The sequence below is a fragment of the Salmo salar genome, chromosome 03 (assembly GCF_965601325.2).
Source record: "Salmo salar chromosome 03, fSalSal1, whole genome shotgun sequence".
Taxonomy (NCBI): Eukaryota; Metazoa; Chordata; class Actinopteri; order Salmoniformes; family Salmonidae; genus Salmo; species Salmo salar.
Window position 1 is genome coordinate 77,850,078 of NC_138293.1, and position 12,576 is coordinate 77,862,653.

Genomic DNA, 12,576 nt, shown 5'->3' on the forward strand with positions numbered 1-12,576 from the left:
TACAAAAACCACTTCCCCATTCAGCACAGACAACATCATATCTTTTTGATGAATGTTTTAATAGCTAAATGTTCACAATCACTGCCGTACATTTGTTTTTACAATAATAACTGATACATACCTGTAAGGTCTCTTATTTTGTTACTAACACTTGGACAGCTTAGATGTGACAGCCTGCAGGGAAAACACTGGAGTGGATTGGATATATTAGTAGTGGTGGAAGCACAGCTTATAAAGATTCCCTGAAAAACAAGTTCAGCATCACCAGAGACACTTCCAGCAACAAATTGTTTTTAAAATGACAGAGTCTGCAGACTGAAGACACAGCTGTGTATTACTGTGCTCGCCTCCACAGTGATACAAACCAGCACCTGTAGTAAAACTCACTCCCCCCTTGTTCAGTTGAATTTAGAAGTATCTACCAGGAGGGAGCGATCTGAGTCTGAATCTAAAAAGAAAAAATAAATATCCATGATCTAATGACACTACAATCATTACAACATACAAATGGAGGCTGCTGGTGGTGAGGATGGCTCATAATAATTGGCTGGAACAGAGCAAATGGTATGGCACCAAACACATGGAAACCATGTTTGGTGTATTTGACACCATTCCACTCCAGCACTTACCATGAGCTTGTCCTCCCCAATTACAGTGCCACCAACCTCCTGTGCAACATATACAACATTTGTTTATGACATAACACAGGTTAATCATGTGATATAAAACCAAAAAACACAGAGCATCAATCTCCACTACATTATTATAACCTCATAAACTGTCACAGTGGAAAACAGTTTAATAAAGGTGATCTTCAGAACACATAATGATCCTGTCATCAAAGGCTATTTCATAGCCTTATACAGAGGGTATAATATGTTTTCACCCACTTGGTTCAGTCTGCTGTACACCAGACATTGGGAGAGGAATTTCATTTTTCAGGATTCAGGACATAAAGTACAGTTCTTTACCACATTTTTTTCAATATTACTTTAGTGCCTTGTTGCAAACAGGATGTATGTTTTGGAATATTTGTATTCTGTACAAGCTTTCTTCTTTTCACTCTGTCATTTAGGTTAGTATTGTGGAGTAACTACAATGTTGTTGATCCATCCTCCGTTTTCTCCTATCACAGCCATTAAACTCTGAAACTGTTTTAATGACCCATTGTCTAACAGACCAGCCATGCTTGTTAGCCATTAGGGCACATTACTATACCAATCCTTTGTGACGATAATTACTGTTTGTATGTTTTCTGTTAATTACTTAGTGTAGTAAATAAATGATTTTAAGACAATTGATGTATGGATGATTTTAGTAAAGACTGGGTTCGTGCAGATACAACAATTTACGACGTTTGGAATGAGACTGGACTAAAGGTAAAATACACCATTTAAACCAGAAGATAATCGGCCTATACTATAATAGAATATAATATTATAGTACAGGAAAGTTATATTAGGAAAATTATAGCTTTGTAATCTGAATATTCTCCTTGGTGCCCCGATCTCCTAGTTAATTACAATTAAACGATTAATCAGTTTAATCGCGTGATAATAATTACAGGGAGCTAATTGATAAACATCTTCAGTTTAATGGTACCCCCAAAGACACGACACCACCCTACACTGGCTTCCTGTTAAGGCAAGGGCTGATTTCAAGGTTTTACTGCTAACCTACAAAGCATTACATTGGCTTGCTCCTACCTATCTTTCCGATTTGGTCCTGCCGTACATACCTACACGTACGCTACGGTCACAAGACGCGGGCCTCCTAATTGTTCCTAGAATTTCTAAGCAAACAGCTGGAGGCAGGGCTTTCTCCTATAGAGCTCCATTTTTATGGAATAGTCTGCCTTCCCATGTGAGAGACGCAGACTCAGTCTCAACCTTTAAGTCTTTACTGAAGACATATATCTTCAGTAGGTCCTATGATTAAGTGTAGTCTGGCCCAGGGGTGTGAAGGTGAATAGAAAGGCTGGAGCAACGAACCGCCCTTGCTGTCTCTGCCTGGCCGGTTTCCCCTCTTTCCACTGGGATTCTCTGCCTCTACCCCCATTACGGGGGCTGAGTCACTGGCTTACTGGTGTTCTTCCATGCCGTCCCTGGGAGGGGTGCGTCACTTGAGTGGGTTGAGTCACTGACGTGGTCTTCCTGTCTGGGTTGGCGCCCCCCCTTGGGCTGTGCCGTGGCGGAGAGCTCTGTGGGCTATACTCGGTCTTGTCCCGGGATGGTATGTTGGTGGTTGGAGATATCCCTCCAGTGGTGTGGAGGCTGTGCTTTGGCAGAGTGGGTGGTGTTATATCCTACCTGTTTGGCCCTGTCCGGGGGTTTCATCGGATGGGGCCACAGTGTCTCCTGACCCCTCCTGTCTCAGCCTCCAGTATTTATGCTGCAGTAGTTTATGTGTCGGGGGGCTAGGGTCAGTCTGTCACATTTGGAGTATTTCTCTTGTCTTTTCCGGTGTCCTGTGTGAATTTAAATATGCTCTCTCTAATTCTCTCTTTCTCTTTCTTTCTTTCTCTCTCTCGGAGGACCTGAGCCCTAGGACCATGCCTCAGGACTACCTGGCTTGATGACTCCTTGCTGTCCCCAGTTCACCTGGCCGTGCTGCTGCTCCAGTTCCAACTGTTCTGCCTGCAGCTATGGAACCCAGACCTGCTGGAACCCTGACCTATTCACCGGACGTGCTACCTGTCCCAGACCTGCTGTTTAACCTCTTGGGGCTAGGTGGGACGCTAGCGTGCCACCCGTGGTGCACTCCATCAACAGCAGGTGCATTTCAAGAGCGGCAAATTTGAATCCAAATAAATGTCAAAATTCAAATTTTTCAAAAATACAACTATGTTACACCATTTGAAAGATAAACATCTCCTTAATCTAACCACGTTTTACGATTTCAAAAAGGTTTTACGGCGAAAGCATAAATTTAGAGTATGTTAGGACAGTACATTTACAAGAGTTGTGTGTAATGTTTTGTCAAGTCAAAGACAGGGTCACCAAAACCATAAAACCAGCTAAAATGATGCACTAACCTTTTACAATCTCCATCAGATGACACTCCTAGGACATTATGTTAGACAATGCATGCATTTTTAGTTCTATCAAGTTCATATTTATATACAAAAACAGCGTTTTACTATGGCATTGATGTTGAGGAAATCGTTTCCCTCCAATAACCGGCAGTCAAGTCAGCGTCAGAAATTAAATAATTAAAATTAGAAAACATTGGTAAAATATTATATTGTCATTTAAAGAATTATAGATTTACATCTCTTGAACGCAATCAACTTGCCAGATTTAAAAATAACCTTACTGGGAAATCACACTTTGCAATAATCTGAGCACTGCGCCCAGAAAAATACGCGTTGCGATACAGACTAGACGTCATGTTGGGGAGATCTAAAATCGAAAATACTATGTAAATAATCCATTACCTTTGATTCTCTTCATCAGATGTCACTTCCAGGTATCACAGGTCCATAACGAATGTAGTTTTGTTCAAAAAAGCTCATAATTTATGTCCAAAAATCTCCGTCTCGTTAGCACATGATGTAAGCCAGCCGGACTTCTCGTCATGAACGAGGGGAAAAAATATATTTCCGTTCGTTCAAACATGTCAAACGTTGTATAGCATAAATCATTAGGGCCTTTTTTAACCAGAACATGAATAATATTCAAGGTGGACGAATGCATACTCTTTTATAACGTATTGGAACGAGGGTACCCAACATGAACTCGCGCGCCAGGTGTCTAATGGGACATCATCGTTCCATGGCTCTTGTTCGGTCAGATCTCCCTCCAGAAGACTCAAAACACTTTGTAAAGGCTGGTGACATCTAGTGGAAGCAATAGGAAGTGCCAAAATATTCCTAAACCCCTGTGTTTTTCAATGGGATAGGTTTAAAGTCAATACAACACATCAGGTATCCACTTCCTGTCAGAAAATGTCTCAGGGTTTTGCCTGCCAAATGAGTTCTGTTATACTCACAGACACCATTCAAACAGTTTTGGAAACTTTAGAGTGTTTTCTATCCATATATAATAAGTATATGCATATTCTAGTTACTGGGTAGGATTAGTAACCAGATTAAATCGGGTACATTTTTTTTATCCAGACGTGCAAATGCTGCCCCCTAGACCCAACAGGTTAACGGTCAGCTGAGAAGTTACACAGAGTTCATTAATATTAACAATTGACAATTGAAGGCTCACTCATTCGGGAACAATTGCAATCAATATATATTTACGCTCATGTGTCGTCGTGATCGTTGTTCGAGAGTTCTGTTCTGTTGGGGAGTTTTGTGCGCGTTCTCTCTCTCTCTCTCGGTTAGAATGGATCTTTCAGAGCGACATTCATTAATGTCGTCATAGAATGGATGTTTCGTTGGTCTTCGCGTTCGATGATATAATTTACTTAGCTGCAGACTAATAATTAATATCAAAGACTTGTTCTTATTCTGTCGGTCTCGATAGTCTAAAAGTTAACCACGTGGTATAGTTCACTTTCAGTAGAGTACTTGGATGGTCAAACCTATGGGCCAACTCGCAATGGAGTGGAGGCCTGGTCTGGTGAAATGTAAATCAGGGGGTGTTTTATAGTGCCCATCGAACAGGCTTGTCAAATGACGCCTGGTCCTGTATGTGTCCCTGGGGCGTGCCTATGACTGAGCTAGACTTGGTTACAGAAATACAATTCTATCACATTAACATCAGTACAATAGCATCTCATGTGTATTATAAAAGCTTTATCCTTATTAATACATTCTATACAACCATTATGTTGCAAGTCTCTAGCTGATGCTATTATATAAACAGTTTTAAGGTAATATGGCTATATTGTCTCTTCTGAGTATCACAAAATTGTACCAAGCGGATCAGTTCGTAGCTGGATTCTTCACCAATCTTCCATACCTTCTCCAGCACACACATGTCGCTCTGTTCTCCAATTCTATGAGTTGGAAGAATTTCCTTTGTCTCTCTATGGGCCATGTGGCCAGAGACTCTCCTGGAATTTTAGAGTTTTTACAACCCTTTACACACCGGGTGGATTGGGGGAAAGGTAGGTTGGGTGGTGGTGCAAAAGGGAGGGGGTCAACTGTCCTCCCTGTACCAAAAGAGGCCAACGTCATGACAGTGGCTAGCACTAGAGTAATATGATCAAATTTTGGGGTTCTAGTCAGGATTCTAGCAGCCGTATTTAGCACTAACTGAAGTTTATTTAGTGCTTTATCCGGGTAGCCGGAATGTAGAGCATTGCAGTAGTCCAACCTAGAAGTAACAAAGGCATGGATTAATTTTTCTGCGTCATTTTTGGACAGAAAGTTTCTGATTTTTGCAATGTTACGTAGATGGAAAAAAGCTGTCCTTGAAACAGTCTTGATATGTTCTTCAAAAGAGAGATCAGGGTCCAGAGTAACACCGAGGTCCTTCACAGTTTTATTTGAGACGACTGTACATCCATCCAGATTAATTGTCAGATTCAACAGAAGATCTCCTTGTTTCTTGGGACCTAGAACAAGCATCTCTGTTTTGTCCGAGTTTAAAAGTAGAACGTTTGCAGCCATCCACTTCCTTATGCCTGAGACACAGGCTTCTAGCGAGGGCAATTTTGGGGCTTCACCATGTTTCATTGAAATGTACAGCTGTGTGTCATCCCCATAGCAGTGAAATTTAACAGGAGCGGTAGAGATACTCTCAAAGATCTGCTATGAAAAAGCCAACTGACACTTACTCTTGTGTTACTGACTTGTTGCACCCTCGACAACTACTATGATTATTATTATTTGACAATGCTGGTCATTTATGAACATTTGAACATCTAGGCCATGTGCTGTTATAATCTCCACCCGGCACAGCCAGAAGAGGACTGGCCACCCCTCATAGCCTGGTTCCTCTCTAGGTTTCTTCCTAGGTTTTGGCCTTTCTAGGGAGTTTTTCCTAGCCACCGTGCTTCTACACCTGCATTGCTTGCTGTTTGGGGTTTTAGGCTGGGTTTCTGTACAGCACTTTGTGATATCAGCTGATGTAAGAAGGGCTATATAAATACATTTGATTTGATTTGATTTTAAAAACATGCTAAACACTATTACACAAAGTGAGCAAATTTTTTCTCCTGAACTTATTTAGGAACGATATAACAAAGTGGTTGTATACTTATTGACTGAAGACATTTCCAGTTTAAATTTTTTATTAATTTGTACACCATTTCAAAAACATTTTTCCATTTTGACATTATGGGTTATTGTGTGTAGGTCAGTGACACAACATCTCAATATTTAAAATAGTTTATATTCAAAATTGTTTAAATTCAGACACAACCAAATGTGGAAAAAGTAAATGTGTGTGACTAATTTCTGAAGGCACAGTATGTACGTACGTACGTACGTACGTACGTACGTATGTATGTATGTATGTATGTTCATATTATGAGTACATTATGCAGACAGAATCCATCCAATGATGTGTCAGACACATGTCTTTGTAGGATAGATAGTATGAAAATAACCCTCCTCCTTCTGCTATATCAATGCCCTGTTCTGAAACAACCTTAATCACTGCAACCACCCTGTTTGTTAGTAACCAGACAGACACTGTCTGCCATACAACAGAGAAACATGTTTCTTACATCTCTCCTCCTCCTGGCCTTCCTGCCATGTAAGTGGGGGATTTTGGTATCTTTGAATACAGGACACGAAACATTGGAGAGATTGGGGAGAAACATAATATACAGTTGAAGTCGGAAGTTTACATACACTTAGGTTGGAGTCATTAAAACTCGTTTTTCAACCACTCCATACATTTCTTGTTAACTATAATTTTGGCAAGTCGGTTAGGACATCTACTTTGTTCATGACACAAGTAATTTTTTCAACATTTGTTTACAGACAGATTATTTCACTTATAATTCGCTGTGTCACAATTCCAGTGGGTCAGAAATGTACATACACTAAGTTGACTGTGCCTTTAACCTGTTAGGGCTAGGGGGCAGTATTGACACGGCTGGATAAAAAACGTACCCGATTTAATCTGGTTACTACTCCTGCCCAGTAACTAGAATATGCATATAATTATTGGCTTTGGATAGAAAACACTCCAAAGTTTCTAAAACTGTTTGAATGGTGTCTGTGAGTATAACAGAACTCATATGGCAGGCCAAAACCTGAGAAGATTCCATGCAGGAAGTACCCTGTCTGACCATTTCTTGGCCTTGTTGATTATCTCTATCCATTACAGAGGATCTCTGCTGTTACGTGACACTTTCTACGGCTCCCATGGGCTCTCAGAAGGCGGCAAAAAGCTGAATCGTGGCTTTGCAGGCTCTGGCTGAAAAAAAGTAGCGCGTTTGGGTAGTGGCTGGTTACAGTACTGTGAGACTCAGGCTCGTGCCTGCGTCGACCTCATGCTTTGTTTTCTTTCGTCTGTTTACCTAAACGCAGATTCCCGGTCGGAATATTATCGCTTTTTTACGAGGAAAATGGCATAAAAATGGATTTTAAACAGCGGATGACATGCTTCAAAGTACGGTAATGGAATATTTCAATATTTTTTTGTCACGAATTGCGCCATGCTCGTGACCCTTATTTACACTTCGGATAGTGTCTTGAACGCACGAACAAAACGCCGCTATTTGGATATAACGATGGATTCTTTTGGACCAAACCAACATTTGTTATTGAAGTAACAGTCCTGGGAGTGCATTCTGATGAAGAACACCAAAGGTAATCAAACTTTTGTAATAGTAAATCGGAGTTTGGTCAGGGCTAAACTTGGTGGGTGTCTAAATAGCCAGCCGTGATGGCTGGGATATGTACTCAGAATATTGCAAAATGTGCTTTCACCGAAAAGCTATTTTAAAATCGGACACCTCGATTGCACAAAGGAGTTCTGTATCTATAATTCTTAAAATAATTGTTATGCTTTTTGTGAACGTTTATCGTGAGTAATTTAGTAAAATGTTAGCGAATTCCCCGGAAGTTTGCTAGCTCTGAATGTTACATGCTAATGTTAAAAGCTGGTTTTTGATATAAATATGAACTTGATTGAACAAAACATGCATGTATTGTATAACATAATGTCCTAGGTGTGTCATCTGATGAAGATCATCAAAGGTTAGTGCTGCATTTAGCTGTCTTCTGGGTTTTTGTGACATTATATGCTAGCTTGAAAAATGGTTGTCTGATTATTTCTGGCTTGGTACTCTGCTGACATAATCTAATGTTTTGCTTTCGCTGTAAAGCCTTTTTGAAATCGGACAGTGTGGTTAGATAAAGGAGAGTCTTGTCTTTAAAATTCTGTGAAATAGTCATATGTTTGAATAATTGAAGTTTTTGTATTTTTGAGGAATTTGTAATTCGCGCCACGCCTATCATTGGATATTGGAGCAGGTGTTCCGCTAGCGGAACGTCTAGATGTAAGAGGTTAATGGGGAACCAATTACTTGTCTCCACAATGTCTGTGCGCAAGTCACTCACTCCTTTTCCATTTTGTGGGGAGGTGTATGGCAGTGTCTGGAACCATGTATGTGTGTGTCCTCTCTTAGATCTTGCACTTATCCTGGGATAGTGTATAACCTAGAGGCTCACTCCCCTCAGTGAGCTTGTCCAGGAGTGGGGTCAAGAGGGGGTTTGCTTGAGATGGGAGTATCTAGAGTTGACAATTGATATATGCCATTGGATGAGCTAATGGTTCTGTTCTATACCGTACCAGGGAGAGACGGTTCCAGTTTGGGGTAGGAGGACCAGACACTGGTCTACACAATGAAAACTGTTAATACAGCAGTTGCTGTCTGCTATGTTTTATAGAAATCTTTCATAGAAAACTTAACCTTGTGACCATTCTATGTATCTGTGGTTCGTCATGTACGTTGAGAGGGGTGTATCTTGGCTATAAAAGATCTTGATACTTTTGTGTAGTCACTTTTCAATGGTTCATTGAAAGTCAAAGTGCTTTTGCAAAAGCATTTTAATTATTAAAGATGTAGTTTTAAGTATAACTCTGACTGGTGTGTGAAGTTTGTAACTCTCCTCATTTGGTAATGCAGAAATTAGCCACCACACTTTGCAGTCGGTGCCCATTGACACAACCCAGTACCTAATGTGCATGATTGAAGATTTTGCCTCCAAGAAAGTCACTGTCACCTGGAAGAAGAATGACACGGAGGTGCAGGGCCTGACCCCTACTATAGGCAAACAGCTGTCAGGTCTCTTCTCAACCAGTAGTCTGCTGTAGGTCATCAACCCTGACTGGAACAACAAGGTCAAGTACAGCTGTGTGGTGCAGCACCAGGGACAAACCACCATCAAGACAATCTCCAAAACAGGTCTGTACATAGGAGTAGACTGTACTACAGTTGATGTCATGCTCACATACAGTATATCTATTATTTAGTGTAGTTCCTCATCAGAAACATGTCCTGCTTTCACACTGCTGCTCTCCCCTTTCAGAACCACTGATGGTGACTCTGAACCCACCACGTGTGAAAGAGGTGTTCTTGGACAACCAAGCAGTGCTGGAATGTGTCATCACTGGTACAGACAGGACACAGTGTCTGGTACCAATATCACCTGGCAGATCAATGGACAGGCCAAGATGGATGGCATCGATCTGAAAGATATTGAATCAAAGGGCAACCTGAACATCAGGGTCAGTACTCTGACCATAGACCAGACAGAGTGGACCAATGGGAACAAAGTCCAGTGTTCTGCCAAGAAGAGTGGCAAAGTCACACCGGTCATTCAGGACCTCAGCTTCACCAAAGGAAGTAGGTCACTGAGACATCTCAATGTGGTTGTGATAAGTGGTCACATACTCCAGGTTCTGGAGAGGGAGGCACAGGATGTGCAGACTTTTGCTCCAGCCCAGCGCTAACACACCTGAGTCAGCAAATCAACTAATCATTAACTAATCATCACTATTGTTTAGTTGAATCAGGTGTGTGAGTGCTGGACTAGAACAGAAACCTGCACACCCCTGTGTTGCTCCAGATCCAGGGTTAAGGACCACTAGGATCATTTTAAACTGATATTCACATACTGGTGTTCACATGTACCTCCATGTACATGAGTGTAACGTTTCTCCTTCAAATCAATCCTCTTGCAGGTGAAGTCCCTTCAATGTCCATCCACGTTCTCCCGGAGGAAGACACAAAGAAGGAGGGGAATGTGACTCTGGTGTGTCTGGTGGTCAGCCCATCTCTATGTGACGTCTACATCATGTGGCAGGTGGACAGCGGTGATTACCAGGAGAGTGTCACCAGCCCTCATCAGACAACCCCGGAAGGCAACTACTCCGTCACCAGCGTCTTCACCACCACCAAGGATAAGTGGAAGAGAAATGTGCTTTTCACATGCGTGGTCAAGCACGCCGGCTTGGACAACAACACCGCACCTAAGGAGAGGAGTGTGTCGAAGACCATGGGTAACTCATGTGAAGACAATTGATTTTAATCTGTGTGTGTTGTGTCCTTGTGTCTCCTTATTGACTCCTCTGGGTCAGAATAGCCAATTACTAGGCGTGTCCCCTGTTGTCCTCTATTCATTGTTGTCCTTGAGTTGAAGTTAACATGTTAGTGTTGTAATTGTTGAGTTAAAGTTAACATGTTACTGTTGTCATTATTTTGTTGACTGTAGACATGTATATTGTCTAATGTGTCTAATGTCCAGTCTGCTGTTATGTAAGATGTCAGTCCTATTGTGTTGTCATTGTTGCCAGTGTTGTCATTTGCCATTGTTCAATGTGTCTTCCTAATGCGGAGGCTGGCTAATAAACAATACCGCATATGAGATCACATGGTTTGGTGTTCATATATCAATTACTTCAAGTCTTAGAAAATATACTGGTCTACTGTACATATAAAAACAGAATGAAGACAATTGTTTGGCATGAAAAGACAACAGTACTGAATAGCCTACATAGTAGTATTATGCTTCCAGTCAGGTGGTCATGGATGTACTATTTAGTGTATAGGTGTAGCTTGATATAATGTGAGTGGGTGTGCATGTTAATATTAGGCCAAGATATAAGTCTGCACAGGTCAGTTTCATGTGATCTTTGTGTGTTGATGAGTGTGTCTGTGTGTGTCCATATCATTTGAACTCATGTAGCTGTTTTTGTTAGAATATGATAAAGGTTAAAATATAGACTGGCAGATTTAATACGAGGGTATTTTCATCTATGTCTGGTGAACAGTTTAGAAATTACAGAACTTTTTGTAGATACTGTAGTCCCTCAATTTTATGGGACCAAAAGTATATGGACAAATCCACTTATTATACAGTATGTGTGTTAAAGTAGTCAAAAGTTTAGTATTTGGTCCCAAATTCCGAGCACACAATAATTACATTTAGCTTGTGACTCTACAAATTAGTTTGATGCTTTTGTTGTTTGTATTGATTGTGTTTCAGATAGTTTTTGTGCCCAATAAAATACATTGTATATAATGTATTGTCATTTTGGAGTCACTTTTATTGCAAATTGAATATAATACATTTCTAAATATGTCTACATTAATGTGGACTCTACTATGATCACGGAAAGTCCTGAATGAATTGTGAAAAATAATGAGTGAAAGTTACAGAAGCAGAAATATTATACCCCACAAATAATTCAAACCTCCCCTATTATAGTGGTGAGAGGTTAGCATGTCGTAGCATGTCTTGGGACTATGATATTTGTGCTACTTCACACACAATGTATTTTTCCACAGATTCCAATAGGTTTGAATTATCTTCTGTGTCATAAAAGTAATTCATTTATTTCAAACATAGCTACATTTTGTTGTTATTTGGTAACTTAGTTCAGTGGTTCCCAACCGACGTGCCGCGGCACATTGGTGTGCCTTCAGGAACTCTGAGGTATGCCTCAGAACTTGTTCTAATCTTAATAATTTTTTGGAACACAAAAAATGAATGCACATGTCATTTTGACTTGAGAGCACTAGTGGCGGTCAGATAATACATTAAATGGCACATGTACATGGTTACATCTGTAATGTTGTTTCAAGTCCAGTGCCCTCAGGCTGTTGTTATATTTGTATCATTTGAGTGGCACGCAACAAGGGCAAAGTCCTTTGCATCATTTTACTTTGTCTGTGAAAACCATTTAAGCACTGGAAAGTATGATGAGGTTTAGCCCTATTCTTTAATTTCCATGCATTGAATAACACATTCATAAATAACACATTCATAAATGGCAAAACAGACAGTCAAAAAATCTATCATAAGGAATAAAGTTTTGAAGTGTCTGTCCTATATCTAGGAGATGCACTAAATGACCAAATGTATGTGGACACCTGCTCGTCAAACATCTCGTTCCAAAATCATGAGCATTAATATGGAGTTGGTCCCCCTTTGCTGCTACAACAGCCTCTACTCTTCTGGGAAGGCTTTCCACTAGATGTTGGAACATTAATCAGGTGTCTTGCTTCCATTCAGCCACAAGCGCAATAGGTCAATAGGTCAAGCCTCTGTGCAGGTCAATGAAGTTCTTCCACACCGATCTTGACAAACCATTTCTGTATGGACCTCATTTTGTGCACGGGGACATTGTCTTCCCCAAACTGTTGCTACAAAGTTGG

The 12,576-nt window shown here is 40.7% G+C and overlaps 1 pseudogene; it reads left to right on the forward strand.

Moving 5' to 3' along the window:
• Positions 1–507: 507 nt before the first annotated feature.
• LOC106601704 (Ig mu chain C region secreted form-like) lies at positions 508–10,441 on the forward strand (annotated as a pseudogene).
• The last annotated feature ends 2,135 nt before the right edge of the window (positions 10,442–12,576 follow it).